Genomic DNA, 23,826 nt, shown 5'->3' on the forward strand with positions numbered 1-23,826 from the left:
TATAGTATACCCCTGTATAGTATAGTCCAGTATAGTATACTCCTGTGTAGTATAGTCCAGTATAGTATACTCCTGTGTAGTATAGTCCAGTATAGTATACTCCTGTGTAGTATAATCCAGTATAGTATACTCCTGTGTAGTATAATCCAGTATAGTATACTCCTGTGTAGTCCAGTATAGTATACTCCTGTGTAGTCCAGTATAGTATACTCCTGTGTAGTCCAGTATAGTATACTCCTGTGTAGTATAGTCCAGTATAGTATACTCCTGTGTAGTATAGTCCTGTATAGTATACTCCTGTGTAGTATAGTCCAGTATAGTATACTCCTGTGTAGTATAGTCCAGTATAGTATACTCCTGTGTTGTATAGTATACTCCTGTGTAGTATAGTCCAGTATAGTATACTCCTGTGTAGTCCAATACAGTATACTCCTGTGTAGTATAATCCAGTATAGTATCCTCCTGTGTAGTATAGTCCAGTATAGTATACTCCTGTGTAGTATAGTCCAGTATAGTATACTCCTGTGTAGTCCAGTATAGTATACTCCTGTGTAGTATACTCCTGTGTAGTATACTCCTGTGTAGTATAGTCCAGTATAGTATACTCCTGTGTAGTGTAGTCCAGTATAGTATACTCCTGTGTAGTATAGTCCAGTATAGTATACTCCTGTGTAGTCCAGTATAGTATACTCCTGTGTAGTATAGTCCAGTATAGTATACTCCTGTGTAGTATAATCCAGTATAGTATACTCCTGTGTAGTCCAGTATAGTATACTCCTGTGTAGTATAGTCCAGTATAGTATACTCCTGTGTAGTATAGTCCAGTATAGTATACTCCTGTGTAGTATAATCCAGTATAGTATACTCCTGTGTAATCCAGTATAGTATTCTCCTGTGTAGTATAGTCCAGTATAGTATACTCCTGTGTAGTATAATCCAGTATAGTATACTCCTGTGTAGTATAATCCAGTATAGTATACTCCTGTGTAGTATAATCCAGTATAGTATACTCCTGTGTAGTATAATCCAGTATAGTATACTCCTGTGTAGTATAGTCCAGTATAGTATACTCCTGTGTAGTATAGTCCAGTATAGTATACTCCTGTGTAGTATAGTCCAGTATAGTATACTCCTGTGTAGTCCAGTATAGTATACTCCTGTGTAGTATAGTCCAGTATAGTATACTCCTGTGTAGTATAATCCAGTATAGTATATTCCTGTGTAGTATAATCCAGTATAGTATACTCCTGTGTAGTATAGTCCAGTATAGTATACTCCTGTGTAGTATAGTCCAGTATAGTATACTCCTGTGTAGTATAATCCAGTATAGTATACTCCTGTGTAGTATAATCCAGTATAGTATACTCCTGTGTAGTATAGTCCAGTATAGTATACTCCTGTGTAGTATAATCCAGTATAGTATACTCCTGTGTAGTATAGTCCAGTATAGTATACTCCTGTGTAGTATAATCCAGTATAGTATACTCCTGTGTAGTCCAGTATAGTATACTCCTGTGTAGTCCAGTATAGTATACTCCTGTGTAGTATAATCCAGTATAGTATACTCCTGTGTAGTCCAGTATAGTATACTCCTGTGTAGTATAGTCCAGTATAGTATACTCCTGTGTAGTATAGTCCAGTATAGTATACTCCTGTGTAGTATAATCCAGTATAGTATACTCCTGTGTAGTATAGTCCAGTATAGTATACTCCTGTGTAGTATAGTCCAGTATAGTATACTCCTGTGTAGTATAATCCAGTATAGTATACTCCTGTGTAGTATAGTATACTCCTGTGTAGTCCAGTATAGTATACTCCTGTGTAGTATAGTCCAGTATAGTATACTCCTGTGTAGTATAATCGAGTATAGTATACTCCTGTGTAGTCCAGTATAGTATCCTCCTGTGTAGTATAGTCCAGTATAGTATACTCCTGTGTAGTCCAGTATAGTATACTCCTGTGTAGTATAATCCAGTATAGTATACTCCTGTGTAGTATAGTCCAGTATAGTATACTCCTGTGTAGTATAGTCCAGTATAGTATACTCCTGTGTAGTATAGTCTAGTATAGTATACTCCTGTGTAGTCCAGTATAGTATACTCCTGTGTAGTATAATCCAGTATAGTATACCCCTGTGTAGTATAGTCCAGTATAGTATACTCCTGTGTAGTATAGTCCAGTATAGTATACTCCTGTGTAGTATAATCCAGTATAGAATACTCCTGTGTAGTCCAGTATAGTATACCCCTGTGTAGTATAGTCCAGTATAGTATACTCCTGTGTAGTATAGTCCAGTATAGTATACTCCTGTGTAGTATAATCCAGTATAGTATACTCCTGTGTAGTATAATCCAGTATAGTATACTCCTGTGTAGTATAGTCCAGTATAGTATACTCCTGTGTAGTATAATCCAGTATAGTATACTCCTGTGTAGTCCAGTATAGTATACTCCTGTGTAGTATAGTCCAGTATAGTATACTCCTGTGTAGTCCAGTATAGTATACTCCTGTGTAGTCCAGTATAGTATACTCCTGTGTAGTATAGTCCTGTATAGTATACTCCTGTGTAGTATAATCCAGTATAGTATACTCCTGTGTAGTCCAGTATAGTATACTCCTGTGTAGTATAGTCCAGTATAGTATACTCCTGTGTAGTATAGTCCTGTATAGTATACTCCTGTGTAGTATAATCCAGTATAGTATACTCCTGTGTAGTCCAGTATAGTATACTCCTGTGTAGTATAGTCCAGTATAGTATACTCCTGTGTAGTCCAGTATAGTATACTCCTGTGTAGTATAGTCCAGTATAGTATACTCCTGTGTAGTATAGTCCAGTATAGTATACTCCTGTGTAGTATAGTCCAGTATAGTATACTCCTGTGTAGTATAGTCCAGTATAGTATACTCCTGTGTAGTCCAATACAGTATACTCCTGTGTAGTATAGTCCAGTATAGTATACTCCTGTGTAGTATAGTATACTCCTGTGTAGTATAGTCCAGTATAGTATACTCCTGTGTAGTATAGTATACTCCTGTGTAGTATAGTCCAGTATAGTATACTCCTGTGTAGTATAGTCCAGTATAGTATACTCCTGTGTAGTATAGTCCAGTATAGTATACTCCTGTGTAGTATAGTCCAGTATAGTATACTCCTGTGTAGTCCAATACAGTATACTCCTGTGTAGTATAATCCAGTATAGTATACTACTGTGTAGTCCAATACAGTATACTCCTGTGTAGTATAGTCCAGTATAGTATACTCCTGTGTAGTATAATCCAGTATAGTATACTCCTGTGTAGTATAGTCCAGTATAGTATACTCCTGTGTAGTATAATCCAGTATAGTATACTCCTGTGTAGTATAGTCCAGTATAGTATACTCCTGTGTAGTATAGTCCAGTATAGTATCCTCCTGTGTAGTATAGTCCAGTATAGTATACTCCTGTGTAGTATAGTCCAGTATAGTATATTCCTGTGTAGTATAGTCCAGTATTGTATACTCCTGTGTAGTATAGTCCAGTATTGTATACTCCTGTGTAGTATAGTCCAGTATAGTATACTCCTGTGTAGTATAGTCCAGTATAGTATACTCCTGTGTAGTATAATCCAGTATAGTATACTCCTGTGTAGTGTAATCCAGTATAGTATACTCCTGTGTAGTGTAGTCCAGTATAGTATACTCCTGTGTAGTCCAATACAGTATACTCCTGTGTAGTATAGTCCAGTATAGTATACTCCTGTGTAGTATAGTCCAGTATAGTATACTCCTGTGTAGTATAGTCCAGTATAGTATACTCCTGTGTAGTCCAATACAGTATACTCCTGTGTAGTATAATCCAGTATAGTATACTACTGTGTAGTCCAATACAGTATACTCCTGTGTAGTATAGTCCAGTATAGTATACTCCTGTGTAGTATAGTCCAGTATAGTATACTCCTGTGTAGTATAGTCCAGTATAGTATACTCCTGTGTAGTATAATCCAGTATAGTATACTCCTGTGTAGTATAGTCCAGTATAGTATACTCCTGTGTAGTATAATCCAGTATAGTATACTCCTGTGTAGTATAGTCCAGTATAGTATACTCCTGTGTAGTATAATCCAGTATAGTATACTCCTGTGTAGTATAGTCCAGTATAGTATACTCCTGTGTAGTATAATCCAGTATAGTATACTCCTGTGTAGTATAATCCAGTATAGTATACTCCTGTGTAGTATAGTCCAGTATAGTATATTCCTGTGTAGTCCAGTATAGTATACTCCTGTGTAGTATAGTCCAGTATAGTATACTCCTGTGTAGTATAGTCCAGTATTGTATACTCCTGTGTAGTATAGTCCAGTATAGTATACTCCTGTGTAGTCCAGTATAGTATACTCCTGTGTAGTCCAGTATAGTATACTCCTCTGTAGTCCAGTATAGTATACTCCTGTGTAGTCCAGTATAGTATACTCCTGTGTAGTATAATCCAGTATAGTATACTCCTGTGTAGTATAATCCAGTATAGTATACTCCTGTGTAGTGTAGTCCAGTATAGTATACTCCTGTGTAGTCCAATACAGTATACTCCTGTGTAGTATAGTCCAGTATAGTATACTCCTGTGTAGTCCAGTATAGTATACTCCTGTGTAGTATAATCCAGTATAGTATACTCCTGTGTAGTCCAGTATAGTATACTCCTGTGTAGTATAATCCAGTATAGTATACTCCTGTGTAGTATAGTCCAGTATAGTATACTCCTGTGTAGTATAATCCAGTATAGTATCCTCCTGTGTAGTATAATCCAGTATAGTATACTCCTGTGTAGTATAGTCCAGTATAGTATACTCCTGTGTAGTATAATCCAGTATAGTATACTCCTGTGTAGTCCAGTATAGTATACTCCTGTGTAGTATAGTCCAGTATAGTATACTCCTGTGTAGTCCAGTATAGTATACTCCTGTGTAGTCCAGTATAGTATACTCCTGTGTAGTATAGTCCTGTATAGTATACTCCTGTGTAGTATAATCCAGTATAGTATACTCCTGTGTAGTATAGTCCAGTATAGTATACTCCTGTGTAGTATAATCCAGTATAGTATCCTCCTGTGTAGTATAATCCAGTATAGTATACTCCTGTGTAGTATAATCCAGTATAGTATACTCCTGTGTAGTCCAGTATAGTATACTCCTGTGTAGTATATTCCAGTATAGTATACTCCTGTGTAGTATTATCCAGTATAGTATACTCCTGTGTAGTCCAGTATAGTATACTCCTGTGTAGTATAATCCAGTATAGTATACTCCTGTGTAGTCCAGTATAGTATACTCCTGTGTAGTATAGTCCAGTATAGTATACTCCTGTGTAGTATAATCCAGTATAGTATACCCCTGTGTAGTATAGTCCAGTATAGTATACTCCTGTGTAGTATAATCCAGTATAGTATACTCCTGTGTAGTATAGTCCAGTATAGTATACTCCTGTGTAGTATAATCCAGTATAGTATACTCCTGTGTAGTCCAGTATAGTATACTCCTGTGTAGTCCAGTATAGTATACTCCTGTGTAGTCCAGTATAGTATACTCCTGTGTAGTCCAGTATAGTATACTCCTGTGTAGTCCAGTATAGTATACTCCTGTGTAGTATAATCCAGTATAGTATACTCCTGTATAGTCCAGTATAGTATACTCCTGTGTAGTATAGTCCAGTATAGTATACTCCTGTGTAGTATAGTCCAGTATTGTATACTCCTGTGTAGTATAATCCAGTATAGTATACTTCTGTGTAATCCAGTATAGTATACTCCTGTGTAGTATAATCCAGTATAGTATACTCCTGTGTAGTATAATCCAGTATAGTATACTCCTGTGTAGTCCAGTATAGTATACTCCTGTGTAGTATAATCCAGTATAGTATACTCCTGTGTAGTATAATCCAGTATAGTATACTCCTGTGTAGTGTAGTCCAGTATAGTATACTCCTGTGTAGTCCAGTATAGTATACTCCTGTGTAGTATAGTCCAGTATAGTATACTCCTGTGTAGTATAATCCAGTATAGTATACCCCTGTGTAGTATAATCCAGTATAGTATACTCCTGTGTAGTATAATCCAGTATAGTATACTCCTGTGTAGTATAATCCAGTATAGTATACTCCTGTGTAGTCCAGTATAGTATACTCCTGTGTAGTATAATCCAGTATAGTATCCTCCTGTGTAGTATAATCCAGTATAGTATCCTCCTGTGTAGTATAATCCAGTATAGTATACTCCTGTGTAGTATAGTCCAGTATAGTATACTCCTGTGTAGTATAATCCAGTATAGTATACCCCTGTGTAGTATAGTCCAGTATAGTATACTCCTGTGTAGTATAATCCAGTATAGTATTACTCCTGTGTAGTATAGTCCAGTATAGTATACTCCTGTGTAGTATAATCCAGTATAGTATACTCCTGTGTAGTATAGTCCAGTATAGTATACTCCTGTGTAGTCCAGTATAGTATACTCCTGTGTAGTCCAGTATAGTATTCTCCTGTGTAGTCCAGTATAGTATTCTCCTGTGTAGTATAATCCAGTATAGTATACTCCTGTGTAGTCCAGTATAGTATTCTCCTGTGTAGTATAATCCAGTATAGTATACTCCTGTGTAGTCCAGTATAGTATTCTCCTGTGTAGTATAATCCAGTATAGTATACTCCTGTGTAGTCCAGTATAGTATACTCCTGTGTAGTCCAGTATAGTATCCTCCTGTGTAGTATAATCCAGTATAGTATACTCCTGTGTAGTATAATCCAGTATAGTATACTCCTGTGTAGTCCAGTATAGTATACTCCTGTGTAGTATAATCCAGTATAGTATCCTCCTGTGTAGTATAATCCAGTATAGTATCCTCCTGTGTAGTATAATCCAGTATAGTATACTCCTGTGTAGTATAGTCCAGTATAGTATACTCCTGAGTAGTATAATCCAGTATAGTATACTCCTGTGTAGTGTAGTCCAGTATAGTATACTCCTGTGTAGTATAATCCAGTATAGTATACTCCTGTGTAGTATAGTCCAGTATAGTATACTCCTGTGTAGTATAATCCAGTATAGTATACTCCTGTGTAGTGTAGTCCAGTATAGTATACTCATGTGTAGTATAATCCAGTATAGTATACTCCTGTGTAGTATAATCCAGTATAGTATACTCCTGTGTAGTATAGTCCAGTATAGTATACTCCTGTGTAGTATAGTCCAGTATAGTATACTCCTGTGTAGTATAATCCAGTATAGTATATTCCTGTGTAGTATAGTCCAGTATAGTATACTCCTGTGTAGTATAATCCAGTATAGTATACTCCTGTGTAGTATAGTCCAGTATAGTATACTCCTGTGTAGTATAATCCAGTATAGTATACTCCTGTCTAGTATAATCCAGTATAGTATACTCCTGTGTAGTATAGTCCAGTATAGTATACTCCTGTGTAGTATAGTCCAGTATAGTATACTCCTGTGTAGTATAATCCAGTATAGTATACTCCTGTGTAGTATAGTCCAGTATAGTATACTCCTGTGTAGTATAATCCAGTATAGTATACTCCTGTGTAGTGTAGTCCAGTATAGTATACTCCTGTGTAGTGTAGTCCAGTATAGTATACTCCTGTGTAGTCCAGTATAGTATACTCCTGTGTAGTCCAGTATAGTATACTCCTGTGTAGTATAGTCCAGTATAGTATACTCCTGTGTAGTATAGTCCAGTATAGTATACTCCTGTGTAGTATAATCCAGTATAGTATACTCCTGTGTAGTATAGTCCAGTATAGTATACTCCTGTGTAGTATAGTCCAGTATAGTATACTCCTGTGTAGTATAATCCAGTATAGTATACTCCTGTGTAGTATAGTCCAGTATAGTATACTCCTGTGTAGTGTAGTCCAGTATAGTATACTCCTGTGTAGTCCAGTATAGTATAATCCTGTGTAGTCCAGTATAGTATACTCCTGTGTAGTCCAGTATAGTATACTCCTGTGTAGTCCAGTATAGTATACTCCTGTGTAGTCCAGTATAGTATACTCCTGTGTAGTATAGTCCAGTATAGTATACTCCTGTGTAGTCCAGTATAGTATACTCCTGTGTAGTCCAGTATAGTATACTCCTGTGTAGTATAGTCCAGTATAGTATACTCCTGTGTAGTCCAGTATAGTATACTCCTGTGTAGTCCAGTATAGTATACTCCTGTGTAGTATAATCCAGTATAGTATCCTCCTGTGTAGTATAGTTAATAGTATCCCGATGTATTAGAATAGACAGTATCCTATGTAGCAATGCTTCTCTGTTAGTTAGCCTCCCCAGTAGATAGTGCCCCCAGGCAGTCAGCCCCCTAGTAAAGATAATTCCTAAGTAGGTAGCCCCCCATGTACTTGCCCCCCCCCCCCCTGTAAATAGTCCTTGTGGTAGTTTTCCCCTGTCTAGTAAATAACCCCCTGATATAGGTATCCCCGTAGTAGTTGTTCGATGTAAACAATATTTTTTAAGTAGATAGCTGGCGTCAGTACAGGGCTTACCTGGGCAAGTGTCAGGGCCAACAGCAACTCTAGGGGCCCAGAGAGGAAGAGGGGCTGAGTGTTCTAATGTTCAGCCTGCTCACTGTAGTGTAGGGTGAGCGGGGCACAAGAGAAAGGAGCAGGACCTTCGCTGAGGGGGAAAGGGTGAAGGACCTGATCACATGACATAAAGGTCCTTAACTTTACAGTGTAGAAATGAGATCAGCCTGACAGAGAGGAAGAGGGAGAAGACTAAGCTGTAAGTGCTGCGTGTCAGTCGGTGTCTGTGTCTGGCAGTCGGTGTCTGTGTCTGGCAGTCGGTGTCTGTGTCTGGCAGTCGGTGTCTGTGTCTGTGTCAGGCAGTCGGTGTCTGTGTCAGGCAGTCGGTGTCTGTGTGTGTGTCAGTAATGTGTGTTTGTACAAGTTAATGGTGTCTCAAGTGATTCTGCATAGTGGATGAGGGGCTGCTGAGGCTCTTTCGCCCAAGGGCCTGGAGCCGTCCCTGTCCCAGGCCCTTAAATAATATGTAACCCCCTCTAATAGGTACCCCCCTCATCCACCATCCCCATGTTAGGGACTTAATCACACACAATGCAATGAGTAAGAGCTAAGGACCAAGACTTCTCCTCATATAATGCTGGGAACCTCGGCTGCAGAGCAGCAGCTTTTTATGTGTATATAATTGTAGTGTCTGAGCAGAACAATATGGATGATAGCGACATCTAGTGGTCAAAGAAGGGAAGAGCACCCACCCAGACCCCTCCTGGCTGCAATTCACACTGACACTACAGGAAGGAATAGAGGATGAGCAGCGGGTTACCTGTGCACAGGAGTAATAACTGAGTGCTATACTATAGTTTACACTGCATGTCGCTAAGTGATATATATACGTCTATAGCTTATACTGCCTTTGTTTGCTGCTATTATGTAGAGAACAACGCAGGTAGTGTCAGCAACTTTCCTTCACTAGTCACTATTTTACCATCTCTAAGAACAGAATGTCATAGTGTGAACTACGGAGAAGCAGACCCCCTCCAACTGTTCAGACCCCCACCCTAAGCTGGCATTCTAGATACAGTGGTACCTCAGTTTAAGAGTAACTTGGATTAAGAGCATCTTGCAAAAACTTGGTGTAAGAGCATTGCTTTGGTGTAAGAGCTCCCTGTACTGGGTGGGAGGGGGAGTGGGGGAGGGGCATGGTCAGCATAGCGGGGTCTACAGCCCAGTACTCTGACCCAGCAAGTCTCCCTCACCTTCCAAATCATAGCAGATCCACCTCAGGCTGGGGCTTACATCAGGGGACAGGACTGTGGAGGTAATCTCTCCATAGGTGTAACCCCTCTCTTCCCAGAGTGCTGCTATACTGTGCTTACCCTATACTCTGCTCATTCCTTCCTGCAGTCTCTGTCCGCCCATGTGTTTCCCATCCTCTCCATTCCTGCTATAATGTGCCTGCACTCACACTCAGCTATACACACTGCTGCTATAATGTGTCTGCACTCACACTCAGCTATACACACTGCTACTATAATGTGCCTGCACTCACACTCAGCTATACACACTGCTGCTATAATGTGCCTGCACTCACTCAGCTATACACACTGCTGCTATAATGTATCTGCACTCACACTCAGCTATACATACTGCTGCTATAATGTGCCTGCACTCACACTCAGCTATACACACTGCTGCTATAATGTGCCTGCACTCACTCAGCTATACACACTGCTGCTGTAATGTGCCTGCACTCACACTCAGCTATACATACTGCTGTATAGAGAAGTTTCTGTCACTGTCCACCTGCACTGCTCTGTGATTCTCACTTCCTGATTGGTCCATGCTGAACACACCCCCTTCCCCATTGCTGCCATGTGACCACACAGACCTCTGACAACAGCCCTCTATTCTCTATTATAGTCTGTTGTACTACGCTACTGCATTATGGGGATCTGCAGCTCCATCCTGTATATACAAGCTGCTGCTGTGTTATCAGGGTTATACAGTTACTATACATTATACTCCACATGCTGATTGCTATACTGTACAGTAACTTATATATCACATATCCAGCTGCTGTGTTATCAGGGTTATACAGTTACTATACATTATATACCACATGCTTATTGCTATACTGTACAGTAACTTATATATCACATATCCAGCTGCTGCGTTATCAGGGTTATATAGTTACTATACATTATATATCACATATCCAGCTGTTGTGTTATCAGGGTTATACAGTTACTATACATTATATACCACATGCTGCTATACTGTACAGTAACATATATCACATATACAGCTGCTGTGTTATCAGGGTTATACAGTTACTATACATTATATACCACATGCTGCTATAATTTACAGTAACTTATATATCACATATCCAGCTGCTGTGTTATCAGGGTTATACAGTTACTATACATTATATACCACATGCTGCTATTCTGTACAGTAACTTATATATCACATATTCAGCTGCTGCTGTGTTATCAGGGTTATACAGTTACTATACATTATATACCACATGCTGCTATACTGTACAGTAACTTATATATCACATATCCAGCTGCTGCTGTGTTATCAGGGTTATACAGTTACTATACATTATATACCACATGCTGATTGCTATACTGTACAGTAACTTATATATCACATATCCAGCTGCTGTGTTATCAGGGTTATACAGTTACTATACATTATACACCACATGCTGATTGCTATACTGTACAGTAACTTATATATCACATATCCAGCTGCTGTGTTATCAGGGTTATATAGTTACTATACATTATATACCACATGCTGCTATACTGTACAGTAACTTATATATCACATATCCAGCTGCTGTGTTATCAGGGTTATACAGTTACTATGCATTATGTACCACATGCTGCTATACTGTACAGTAACTTATATATCACATATACAGCTGCTGTGTTATCAGGGTTATACAGTTACTATACATTATATACCACATGCTGCTATAATTTACAGTAACTTATATATCACATATCCAGCTGCTGTGTTATCAGGGTTATACAGTTACTATACATTATACACCACATGCTGCTATTCTGTACAGTAACTTATATATCACATATTCAGCTGCTGCTGTGTTATCAGGGTTATACAGTTACTATACATTATATACCACATGCTGATAGCTATACTGTACAGTAACTTATATATCACATATCCAGCTGCTGTGTTATCAGGGTTATACAGTTACTATACATTATACACCACATGCTGATTGCTATACTGTACAGTAACTTATATATCACATATCCAGCTGCTGTGTTATCAGGGTTATACAGTTACTATACATTATATACCACATGCTGCTATACTGTACAGTAACTTATATATCACATATACAGCTGCTGTGTTATCAGGGTTATACAGTTACTATACATTATACACCACATGCTGATTGCTATACTGTACAGTAACTTATATATCACATATCCAGCTGCTGTGTTATCAGGGTTATACAGTTACTATACATTATATACCACATGCTGCTATACTGTACAGTAACTTATATATCACATATCCAGCTGCTGTGTTATCAGGGTTATACAGTTACTATACATTATACACCACATGCTGCTATACTGTACAGTAACTTATATATCACATATGCAGCTGCTGTGTTATCAGGGTTATACAGTTACTATACATTATACACCATATGCTGCTATACTGTACAGGAACTTATATATCACATATCCAGCTGCTGCTGTGTTATCAGGGTTATACAGTTACTATACATTATATACCACATGCTGCTATTCTGTACAGTAACTTATATATCACATATCCAGCTGCTGCTGTGTTATCAGGGTTATACAGTTACTATACATTATATACCACATGCTGCTATACTGTACAGTAACTTATATATCACATATCCAGCTGCTGCTGTGTTATCAGGGCTATACAGTTACTATACATTATACACCACATGCTGCTATACTGTACAGTAACTTATATATCACATATCCAGCTGCTGCTGTGTTATCAGGGTTATACAGTTACTATACATTATATACATCACATGCTGCTATACTGTACAGTAACTTATATATCACATATCCAGCTGCTGTGTTATCAGGGTTATACAGTTACTATACATTATATACCACATGCTGCTATACTGTACAGTAACTTATATATCACATATCCAGCTGCTGCTGTGTTATCAGGGCTATACAGTTACTATACATTATACACCACATGCTGCTATACTGTACAGTAACTTATATATCACATATCCAGCTGCTGCTGTGTTATCAGGGTTATACAGTTACTATACATTATATACATCACATGCTGCTATACTATACAGTAACTTATATATCACATATCCAGCTGCTGTGTTATCAGGGTTATACAGTTACTATACATTATATACCACATGCTGCTATAATTTACAGTAACTTATATATCACATATCCAGCTGCTGTGTTATCAGGGTTATACAGTTACTATACATTATATACCACATGCTGCTATAATTTACAGTAACTTATATATCACATATCCAGCTGCTGTGTTATCAGGGTTATACAGTTACTATACATTATACACCACATGCTGCTATTCTGTACAGTAACTTATATATCACATATTCAGCTGCTGCTGTGTTATCAGGGTTATACAGTTACTATACATTATATACCACATGCTGATATACTGTACAGTAACTTATATATCACATATCCAGCTGCTGCTGTGTTATCAGGGTTATACAGTTACTATACATTATACACCACATGCTGATTGCTATACTGTACAGTAACTTATATATCACATATCCAGCTGCTGTGTTATCAGGGTTATACAGTTACTATACATTATATACCACATGCTGCTATACTGTACAGTAACTTATATATCACATATACAGCTGCTGTGTTATCAGGGTTATACAGTTACTATACATTATACACCACATGCTGATTGCTATACTGTACAGTAACTTATATATCACATATCCAGCTGCTGTGTTATCAGGGTTATACAGTTACTATACATTATAAACCACATGCTGCTATACTGTACAGTAACTTATATATCACATATCCAGCTGCTGTGTTATCAGGGTTATACAGTTACTATACATTATACACCACATGCTGCTATACTGTACAGTAACTTATATATCACATATGCAGCTGCTGTGTTATCAGGGTTATACAGTTACTATACATTATACACCACATGCTGCTATACTGTACAGGAACTTATATATCACATATCCAGCTGCTGCTGTGTTATCAGGGTTATACAGTTACTATACATTATATACCACATGCTGCTATTCTGTACAGTAACTTATATATCACATATCCAGCTGCTGCTGTGTTATCAGGGTTATACAGTTACTATACATTATATACCACATGCTGCTATACTGTACAGTAACTTATATATCACATATCCAGCTGCTGTGTTATCAGGGTTATACAGTTACTATACATTATATACATCACATGCTGCTATACTGTACAGTAACTTATAATATCACAGATCAGCTGATTCTCATTGTTTCATCTCTTCTACATCTTATTCAGATTAAATAATCATATTTGTGGTGTGGAACAAATTGTCTGCAGATCAGTGATTTCTCATGGGAAAATTTGCTTTGGTTTAAGAGTGGATTTCGATTACAAGCGCCGTCCCGGAACTTATTGTTCTCCTAATCCAAGGCACCACTGTACAATGGTGGAGGGCAATAGGACAGTAGTTTAGGGGTCTAGAGATTGATACATTGTAGGGGTTTGATTATTTTTAGGAGACTGATTGGATATAACACATTTTAGGGGTCAAACCTGGATCTGATTAAGGCTGCGTTCACACAGCGTAAGACACCGGCCGTTCTGTGACCCGGCCCTGTCACAGAACGACCGGTGTCTTTGAAGATCATCCCGGCCAATACTGCAGTACTGCCTGGATAAACTTCATTTGTGCTGAAATCCCAATTCACCATAGCACACAATGCAGAGAGCGGCACTTTCCATTGTGTCACCTGTCAGTTCTGAGCAGCACTAAACAGACATGTCAGTTTTCGCTACGGCCACTAGCGATCCCGGCTGTACTGTATACTATGTGTATACACTCTGGCCGGGATTCCATTGACTGCAGTGCGACGTAAATTTTCTATTAATCACAGCCATTGTTGCAAATCAACAACAACAGCCCAAATAATAGAAAATTTATGTTGTGTACTTAGCCGAATGCTCAAAGGTGTCAAAATTAGGGCTCTGAATGAGTTCAGAGGTCTGGTCTGGGGTCTGTATTAGTTGAGGGGTCTGGTCTGGGGTCTGTATTAGTTGAGGGGTCTGGTCTGGGGTCTGTATTAGTTTAGGGGTCTGGTCTGGGGTCTGTATTAGTTTAGGGGTCTGCTCTGGGGTCTGTATTAGTTTAGGGGTCTGGTCTGGGGTCTGTATTAGTTTAGGGGTCTGGTCTGGGGTCTGTATTAGTTTAGGGGTCTGGGGTCTGTAATAGTTTAGGGGTCTGGTCTGGGTTCTGTATTAGTTTAGGGGTCTAGTCTGGGGTCTGAATTAGTTTAGGGGTCTGGGGTCTGTATTAGTTTAGGGGTCTGGTCTGGGGTCTGTATTAGTTTAGGGGTCTGGTCTGGCGTCTGTATTAGTTTAGAGGTCTGGGGTCTGTATTAGTTTAGGAGTCTGGTCTGATGTCTGTTAGTTGACGGGTCTGGTCTGGGATCTGTGTTAGTTTAGGGTCTGGTCTGGGGTCTGTATTAGTTTAGGGGTCTGGTCTGGGGTCTGTATTAGTTTAGGGGTCCGGTCTGGGATCTGTATTAGTTTAGGGGTCTGGTCTGGTGTCTGTATTAGTTTAGGGGTCTAGTCTGGGGTCTGTATTAGTTTAGGGGTCTGGTCTGATGTCTGTTAGTTGAGGGGTCTGGGGTCTGTGTTAGTTTAGGGTCTGGTCTGGGGTCTGTATTAGTTTAGGGTCTGGTCTGGGGTCTGTATTAGTTTAGGGGTCTGTATTAGTTTAGGGGTCCGGTCTGGGGTCTGTATTAGTTTAGGGGTCTGGTCTGGGATCTGTATTAGTTTAGGGGTCTGGTCTATGGTCTGTATTAGTTTAGGGGTCTGGGGTCTGTATTAGTTTAGGGGTCTGGAGTCTGTATTAGTTTAGGGGTCTGGTCTGGGGTCTGTATTAGTTTAGGGGTCTGGAGTCTGTATTAGTTTAGGGGTCTGGTCTGGGGTCTGTATTAGTTTAGGGGTCTGGTCTGGGGTCTGTATTAGTTTAGGGGTCTGGAGTCTGTATTAGTTTAGGGGTCTGGTCTGGGGTCTGTATTAGTTTAGGGGTCTGGAGTCTGTATTAGTTTAGGGGTCTGGTCTGGGGTCTGTATTAGTTTAGGGGTCTGGTCTGGGGTCTGTTAGTTTAGGGGTCTGGTCTGGGGTCTGTAAGTTTAGGGGTCAGTACAGGAAAGAAATATCTGCTTCTTTTATATACAGCTCACTATTATATATATTTATACACACACTGGATAGAACTGCAGCTAATCCTCAGGTACATATGTATTTGTATCAGGTATAAATGGACATATATAATGTATATAGGAAAACTGCAGAGCTTTTCCCAGTAGGAGGATCAGTGGAGATCAGTATACAGCCGTCCTGGGATAATGGGAAGGAATGTGTCGCCTGCTTGTGGAGAGGAAACTACTATGTCACCTCCTTTATTTCTCAGGTTGCCTTTGATGTATCTCCTCACCGCTCTGTTAACATGGCTACCCAAAACATTCTCTCCCCCTCCACAATGTGCAGACCCCCCCCCCCCCCCCCCCCCCCCCCCGCATCACTAAATCACAGGAATATCAAACACAATAACTAACCAGTTTAAGGCTATGTTCACACTACGTAAAACAACGGCCGTAGAATTACTATCGTACGGGCTAGTCTTGAAACTACGGCCGTTGTTTAATTTTGATTCCTAGCATGATTATAAACGGGATGAAACAGGTCATTTACTTTAAATACTGCGCCCAGCCCGATTTAGAATAAGGAAGGCTATCACTCTGCACCGCCATGCCATACCCAGTGGGCAGCGCTTGGTTGGAGCCAATTTCATCCTAAAACAGGACAATGACCCTAAACATCTCCAAATTGTGCAAGAACTATTTCCAGCAGAAGCAGCAGCTGGTATTCTATCATAGGTAATGGAGTGGCCAGCGCAGTCACCAGATCACCACCCCATTGTGGGAGCAGCTGGACCGTATGGTACGCCAGAAGTGCCCATCCAACCAATCCAACTTGTGGGAGCTGCTTCTAGAAGCGTGGGGGGCAATTTCTCCAGCTCACCCCAACAGATTAATAGCTAGAATGCCAGAGGTGGGCAATGCTGGAATTGGTGCAAGAGGAGGATTCTGGGACGGAAGCAAAGTGTGATGGAAGAACAATGTTATTTCACATACAAATCAGTATTTCTCACCTTGTCAATGTCTTGTCTCTATTTTCTATTCATTTCACAACGTCTGGTGGTGAAGAAGTGGGACTACATGGAAAACACTAAATTGTTTGGGTGACCCCAAACTTTTGAACGGTAGTGTATAAATATACACAGCAGGGATAGAGGGGGGGGGGGGGGGGGGGGGGGGGGTTAACACCTGTGAGAGACAGGATCTATAGAACATTCCGGATAATCACATTGTAGGATTTATATATAATTATTCACCTTTTTATCCCATGGAATAAAGATGTGATACAATAGAAGAAGAGAAGTTCCTATTTGGTGCAGAAACCTTTGTTTGCAGTTACAGAGGTCAGACGTTTCCTGGGGGTCCTGACCAGGTTTGCAGACCCTGCAGAAGGGATTGTGTGCCCCTCCTTACCTAATGAGTCAGGATCTTACATAGAGCCCCAGACCTAGGAAGGTGACAGTCATCTTGTGTTTCTTCTGTTCTCTAATAATTGTGCCAACAGTTGTCACCTTCTCACCAAGCTGCTGCCTATTGTCCTGTAGCCCATCCCAGCCTTGTGCAGGTCTACAGTTCTGTCCCTGGTGTCCCCTGGCATGGTGGAGAGGTTGGAGTGTGATGAGTGAGGACAGGTGATTATTATACAGGTAACGACATGACACAGGTGCAGGTAATCCAGGTAATGCGGGTAGAGTAGGAGGAGCTTCTTATAGAGACACTGACAGCTTTGTGAGAGGCAGAATTCATGCTGGTCGGTTGCTGATCAAACCCTTACTTTATGGAATAAAATGATGAATATTTATTTATAAATCCTACGACCTATTACTTTTCCTGAAAAACCCCGCAGAGGCAGTCCCGAGAATGATATCATTTATTGAAGAACTAGGCGGGTATTCGGGTTTATCTATTAATTGGCAAAAATCAGTGCTAATGCCCCTGAATTATGATTTTGTGATGTCTACCGATTCGCTGCACGTACTAGGGAAGGAGGAAAGCTTTCGGTACTTGGGGATACAAAGATCTAGAAACAGTTTAATGAATTAAATATAAAAAAGACGTTGGACGCTGTGGAGAAAAAGATTAACATCTGGCAGAGAATGCCATTGTCTAGAGCAGACAGGGTCATTCTGTTGAAATCTCTGGTTCTCCCAAAATTGCTATATCTATTTGCGGCAGCCCCAATTTGGCGAGAGGATAAAGAGGATAAGAACGTTGTTCAATGCCCTCATTTGGGGACGAGGAAGGGTAAGGCTAAAACTAGAGAGATTATATCCACCTTTGGGAAAGGGGGGAATAGGAGTTCCCGATATAGAAAAAGTATTTCTTGGCATCACAGGTCTACTTTTTTCCGGTACTCACATGTTGATGGAGAAATTAAGAACAAAATTAATTAAAAAAAAGAGAGTTAAGGACGATATATGAGTATTTAATTAAGGGAGGGGAGGAATGGTCTAAATATAGGGAAAAGTGGCATGAAGAAATAGGTCCACTAGAAGAAGAACAGTGGTTGGAAATAATACGAAATACAAAAACAGTATCAAAATCAGGAGACCAGAGAATAATTCAATTTAATCTTATTAATCGGACACATTATACACCCACCTTCCTATATAAAATAAAAAGAAGTAGTAATGATGTTTGTCCGAGGTGTGGAGAGATGGGAGCTGGCTTTATACATATGCTTTGGACCTGTAATGCTCTGAATCAATTTTGGAGGCAAAGGAGGTGGATTATGCTTTAGAGCCGACACCAGAGTTGGCAATATTGGGAGATACCACAAGGATAAGAAGGGAGAGGAGAGTAAAGAATAAGATTATTACAAGTTTATTTTATGCGAGATTGTTATTAGTCAGAAATTGGATGGCATCACTCGTACCAACATTGAAGATGTGGGTTTTTTGTTAAGAAAAATATGAGAAGTTGCAGAAAATGGGGAACATTAATTTACAAGAATATCTTTTCTTTTTTTTTTTTTTTTTTTTGCAGGCTAGTTGGGGGGGGGGGGGGGGTAAGGGGAGGGTAGTAGAGAATTCGGGATGGAGAATCCTATATAGGTTAAAGTAAAAGATTTGTAAACATGTGATAATATTTTATATGAACTGTAATAATTGATGTGTGTATTGGTTTTTGTTAAAAAAATGAAAAAATAAATAAAAATAAATAAATAAATAAATCCTACAATGTGATTATCTGGAATGTTGTATAGATTGTGTCATTTCCAGGTGCAGTTACTGACCAGGAGTATTACCTCCCCTCTCCCTTCTCCATGTAGGTGGTCGGCTGAATATATATTCCCCACTATATGTCATGGATACGCTGTGACGTCATTGCAAATATTTCCATTAATTTTAAAATCTGAAATAAATATGCAAGAATTGCAAATACAACTATTATGTACTACATGTGGATGTATAGTGATGTCACAGGGGCGGTGTGTGTATGAGGAGTGATGTCACAGGGGCGGTGTGTGTATGAGGAGTGATGTCACAGTGATGTGTGTGTATGAGGAGTGATGTCACAGTGATGTGTGTATGAGGAGTGATGTCACAGTGATGTGTATGAGGAGTGATGTCACAGTGATGTGTATGAGGAGTGATGTCACAGTGATGTGTATGTATGAGGAGTGATGTCACAGGGGCGGTGTGTGTATGAGGAGTGATGTCACAGTGATGTGTGTGTATGAGGAGTGATGTCACAGTGATGTGTGTATGAGGAGTGATGTCACAGTGATGTGTATGAGGAGTGATGTCACAGTGATGTGTATGTATGAGGAGTGATGTCACAGTGATGTGTATGTATGAGGAGTGATGTCACAGTGATGTGTGTGTATGAGGAGTGATGTCACAGTGATGTGTGTGTATGAGGAGTGATGTCACAGTGATGTGTATGTATGAGGAGTGATGTCACAGTGATGTGTGTGTATGAGGAGTGATGTCACAGTGATGTGTGTGTATGAGGAGTGATGTCACAGTGATGTGTGTGTATGAGTAGTGATGTCACAGGAGCAGTGTGTGTATAAGGAGTGATGTCACAGTGATGTGTGTATGAGTGATGTCACAGTGATGTGTATGTATGAGGAGTGATGTCACAGTGATGTGTGTATGAGGAGTGATGTCACAGGAGCGATGTGTGTATGAGTGATGTCACAGTGATGTGTGTGTATGAGTAGTGAGATCACAGTGATGTGTATGTATGAGGAGTGATGTCACACTGATGTGTATGAGGAGTAATGTCACAGTGATGTGTGTGTATGAGGAGTGATGTCACAGTGATGTGTATGAGGAGTGATGTCACAGTGATGTGTATGTATGAGTAGTGATGTCACAGTGATGTGTGTATGAGGAGTGATGTCACAGTGATGTGTATGAGTAGTGAGGTCACAGTGATGTGTATGAGGAGTGATGTCACAGTGATGTGTGTGTATGAGGAGTGATGTCACAGTGATGTGTGTGTATGAGTGATGTCACAGTGATGTGTGTCTGAGTGATGTCACAGTGATGTGTGTATGAGGAGTGATGTCACAGTGATGTGTATGAGGAGTGATGTCACAGTGATGTGTATGTATGAAGAGTGATGTCACAGTGATGTGTGTGTATGAAGAGTGATGTCACAGTGATGTGTATGTATGAAGAGTGATGTCACAGTGATGTGTGTATGAGGAGTGATGTCACAGTGATGTGTGTGTATGAGGTGTGAGGTCACAGTGATGTGTGTATGAGGAGTGATGTCACAGTGATGTGTGTATGAGTAGTGATGTCACAGTGATGTGTATGAGGAGTGATGTCACAGTGATGTGTGTGTATGAGGAGTGATGTCACAGTGATGTGTGTATATGAGGAGTGATGTCACAGTGATGTGTGTGTATGAGGAGTGATGTCACAGGAGATGTGTGTGTAAGAGTCCAGTGATGTCACAGGTGAGGCATGTGTAAGAGTCCAGTGATGTCACAGGTGAGGCATGTGTAAGAGTCCAGTGATGTCACAGGTGAGGCATGTGTAAGAGTCCAGTGATGTCACAGGTGAGGCATGTGTAAGAGTCCAGTGATGTCACAGGTGAGGCATGTGTAAGAGTCCAGTGATGTCACAGGTGAGGCATGTGTAAGAGTCCAGTGATGTCACAGGTGAGGCATGTGTAAGAGTCCAGTGATGTCACAGGTGAGGCATGTGTAAGAGTCCAGTGATGTCACAGGTGAGGCATGTGTAAGAGTCCAGTGATGTCACAGGTGAGGCATGTATATGTGTATGATGATTGTAGCGCTCTCCCTCCAGAATAGCCATGTATATATAGAGGTGTAGAGACTCTGTTGGGAGTTGTCACCCTGGATGGGCCGCTGACACTACACTATTGACTCGGAGCCCGGAGAGACATGTAAGGATTGCTCACACTAATGTTATTTAGCAGCAATATTTCCGTAATAAAAGGAATCGATAAGGCCGAGAAAATAATCTGTCCGGGATTTGATTTTCTAATTTTAATGGAATCCTTCTTTACTCCCAGCGGTTTGTTCATTGGATTTTCATTAGTTGAGTCTCGCTGTAAGTGGAGCTATCGACGTGTGCTGCTGACATCAGCCGTGTAGCTGGAGACACAAATTACTCGCTTTCCGCCCCAGCTCCCGTGTTAAATGACGGGCTGTGGCCGCCGATCGGCTGCCACGCTCTGTGTAATAGCACAATCCCATGTATATCACACTGTCAGGAGAGAGGAGCCCTCCCCGGAGAGCGGAGGAACTCGCTGCATCAGCGGCCGGCACCAGATGCTCACTTACTGGACCCCGCACCGCCTAGGACGCTGGATGAGGTGATAGAATCATGGGCTCTATTCACATCTGCACTTAGGGCCCTATTCCACCGGGCGATTATCGTTCACATAAACGAAACGATCTCAAACGACCGTTATTGTGAAAGACCTGAAAACATTCACTCATTTCCATGGAACGATAATCGTTACTATGATCGTATTTGTGATCGCTTTTTCTTCGCTATTGCGTTCGTATCTACTACGAACGACGTCTTATTCAACGCGAAGGATTTGTGAACGTTTTGCGAACGAGCAACGATAAAAATAGGTCCAGGTCTTTTAAAGCGATCAACGATTTCTCGTTCGGTGGTTAATTATTTACTGCATTTCAACCGAAAGATTATCGTTCAGATTCAAACGATTTAACGATAATCGTCCGGTGGAATGTCATCCGTACAGGCTCTGAACCCCATATACTGACCGTCATATAACTTTATACTACCAATCCTGGGCTATGACATCGTGATCAGGACCAGCAGGTATGGAGGGAAATCATACAATAAGCTTATTATTATTATTATTCCCTATGGAGTTAATCACTGGCGGACCACTGATCACTTACTTATCTCCGATTCTGTGCATAACTGGTACAATCCCTTTTATTGTGAGGATTGTGGGGGTCCTGGCAGTCAGATCATCACATCCTAACACTTACAGATCATGTACCAGCAAGGATCAGATTCCATCACGAGAAGGATCAATCTAAAAGACATCGAGCGGTCCAGGTACTTCCTGCAGCCTCCGGGTCCAGCCCCAGTATAGGGACTGTCCCAGGCGGACCACCAGAAGCTGCTCTATAATATCACCTTACATCTGTCCCGCTACACTTTCAAAGTTTTACTTAATGGTTGAAGTGAGGCTGGAAAGATCAGCAGCAATGGGTGGTGCAGCAGCGCCATCTAGTGGCAAAACAGCAACGCAGCCATAGAAAAGGATGGCAGCACAAAAAGCCCCCTGCTCCATCTAGTCGGCCTGTCTATTATCCCCTCTTATTATCTTAGAATAGATATATGTATATACCAGGCAGGTTACATTCACTTACTGTAGATTTACCAAACACATCTGCTGGAAGATTCCTCTAAGTATCTACTACTCTAAGCAGTCAAATTTTCTTATATTGCTTCTGATTTTCAGCCAATGTTATTATTATTGTTATTTATAACCTCCTCTTCAGTTCAGTTTCTTATTAACAATAACTTCCTCCTGAACAAAGAAAGAAAAGAAAAAGGAAGACACCTTCATCAAGTTCAACCAAGGAGGGATGGATGGAGGGATGATGGGTAGGTGTCAGGGCTGCAGCGGCATCCCGCGCTCCGGACCGCCGCCGCACCCACTCACCTTGTTCTGCAGCCGCCGGTGTCCACATGCAGGGAACCAGCGCTGCTGCCACTTCGGCCCCTGGGGGCGTCTCACCTCGCCCCGCTCCTGTCCGTCGATGTGCTCAGAGTTAAAGGGGCAGTCTGCCCCTAATTGGTTCTTGCACTATCACACTCTCCTATAAATTCCAGCCCTGCCCCACCACAGGTGTTGGAGCCTCTACATGCTTCCCATAGCGTTTGGCCCAGCTCCCTGTTGTTCCTGACCTCAGTCCTTGTTCATAGTTCCTGTCCGCTGACCCGGTACCTACCCCCTGTCTGCTGCTTAACCCCTTAAGGACCGGGGCAATTTTGATTTTTGCGTTTTCGTTTTTTCCTCCTTGTGTATATAAGTCCATACATACATACATACATATATACATACATAGCACTTGCATTTTTCCACCTAGAAACCCACATGACCCCTTATTTTTTGCGCCACTAATTGTACTTTGCAATGACGGCTGAATTTTTGCATAAAGTACACTGCGAAACCAGAAAAAAATTCAATGTGTGGTGAAATTGAAAAAAAAAACACATTTTGTGTATTTAGTGGATATGTGTTTTTACGCCATTCGCCCTGGGGTAAAACTGACTTGTTATATATGTTCCACAAGTCGTTACGATTACTATGATATATAACATGTATAACTTATATTGTATCTGATGGCCGGTAAAAATTAAAATCATTGTTAACAAATATATATCCCTTAAAATC

At 40.4% G+C, this 23,826-nt stretch overlaps 1 protein-coding gene across 2 annotated transcripts in view; it reads right to left on the minus strand.

Moving 5' to 3' along the window:
* The window catches only part of ARID3C (AT-rich interaction domain 3C), a 183,820-nt gene extending 160,954 nt beyond the window's left edge, over positions 1 to 22,866 (minus strand). For both annotated transcript variants that reach the window (XM_069963338.1, XM_069963337.1), the window contains exon 1: positions 22,796 to 22,866. The gene's annotated coding sequence lies outside the window, so the exon portion shown is untranslated. The remainder of the gene's footprint in view (positions 1 to 22,795) is intronic.
* Between the last annotated feature and the right edge of the window lie 960 nt (positions 22,867 to 23,826).

The sequence above is a fragment of the Dendropsophus ebraccatus genome, chromosome 3 (genome assembly GCF_027789765.1).
Source record: "Dendropsophus ebraccatus isolate aDenEbr1 chromosome 3, aDenEbr1.pat, whole genome shotgun sequence".
Classification (NCBI taxonomy): domain Eukaryota; kingdom Metazoa; phylum Chordata; class Amphibia; order Anura; family Hylidae; genus Dendropsophus; species Dendropsophus ebraccatus.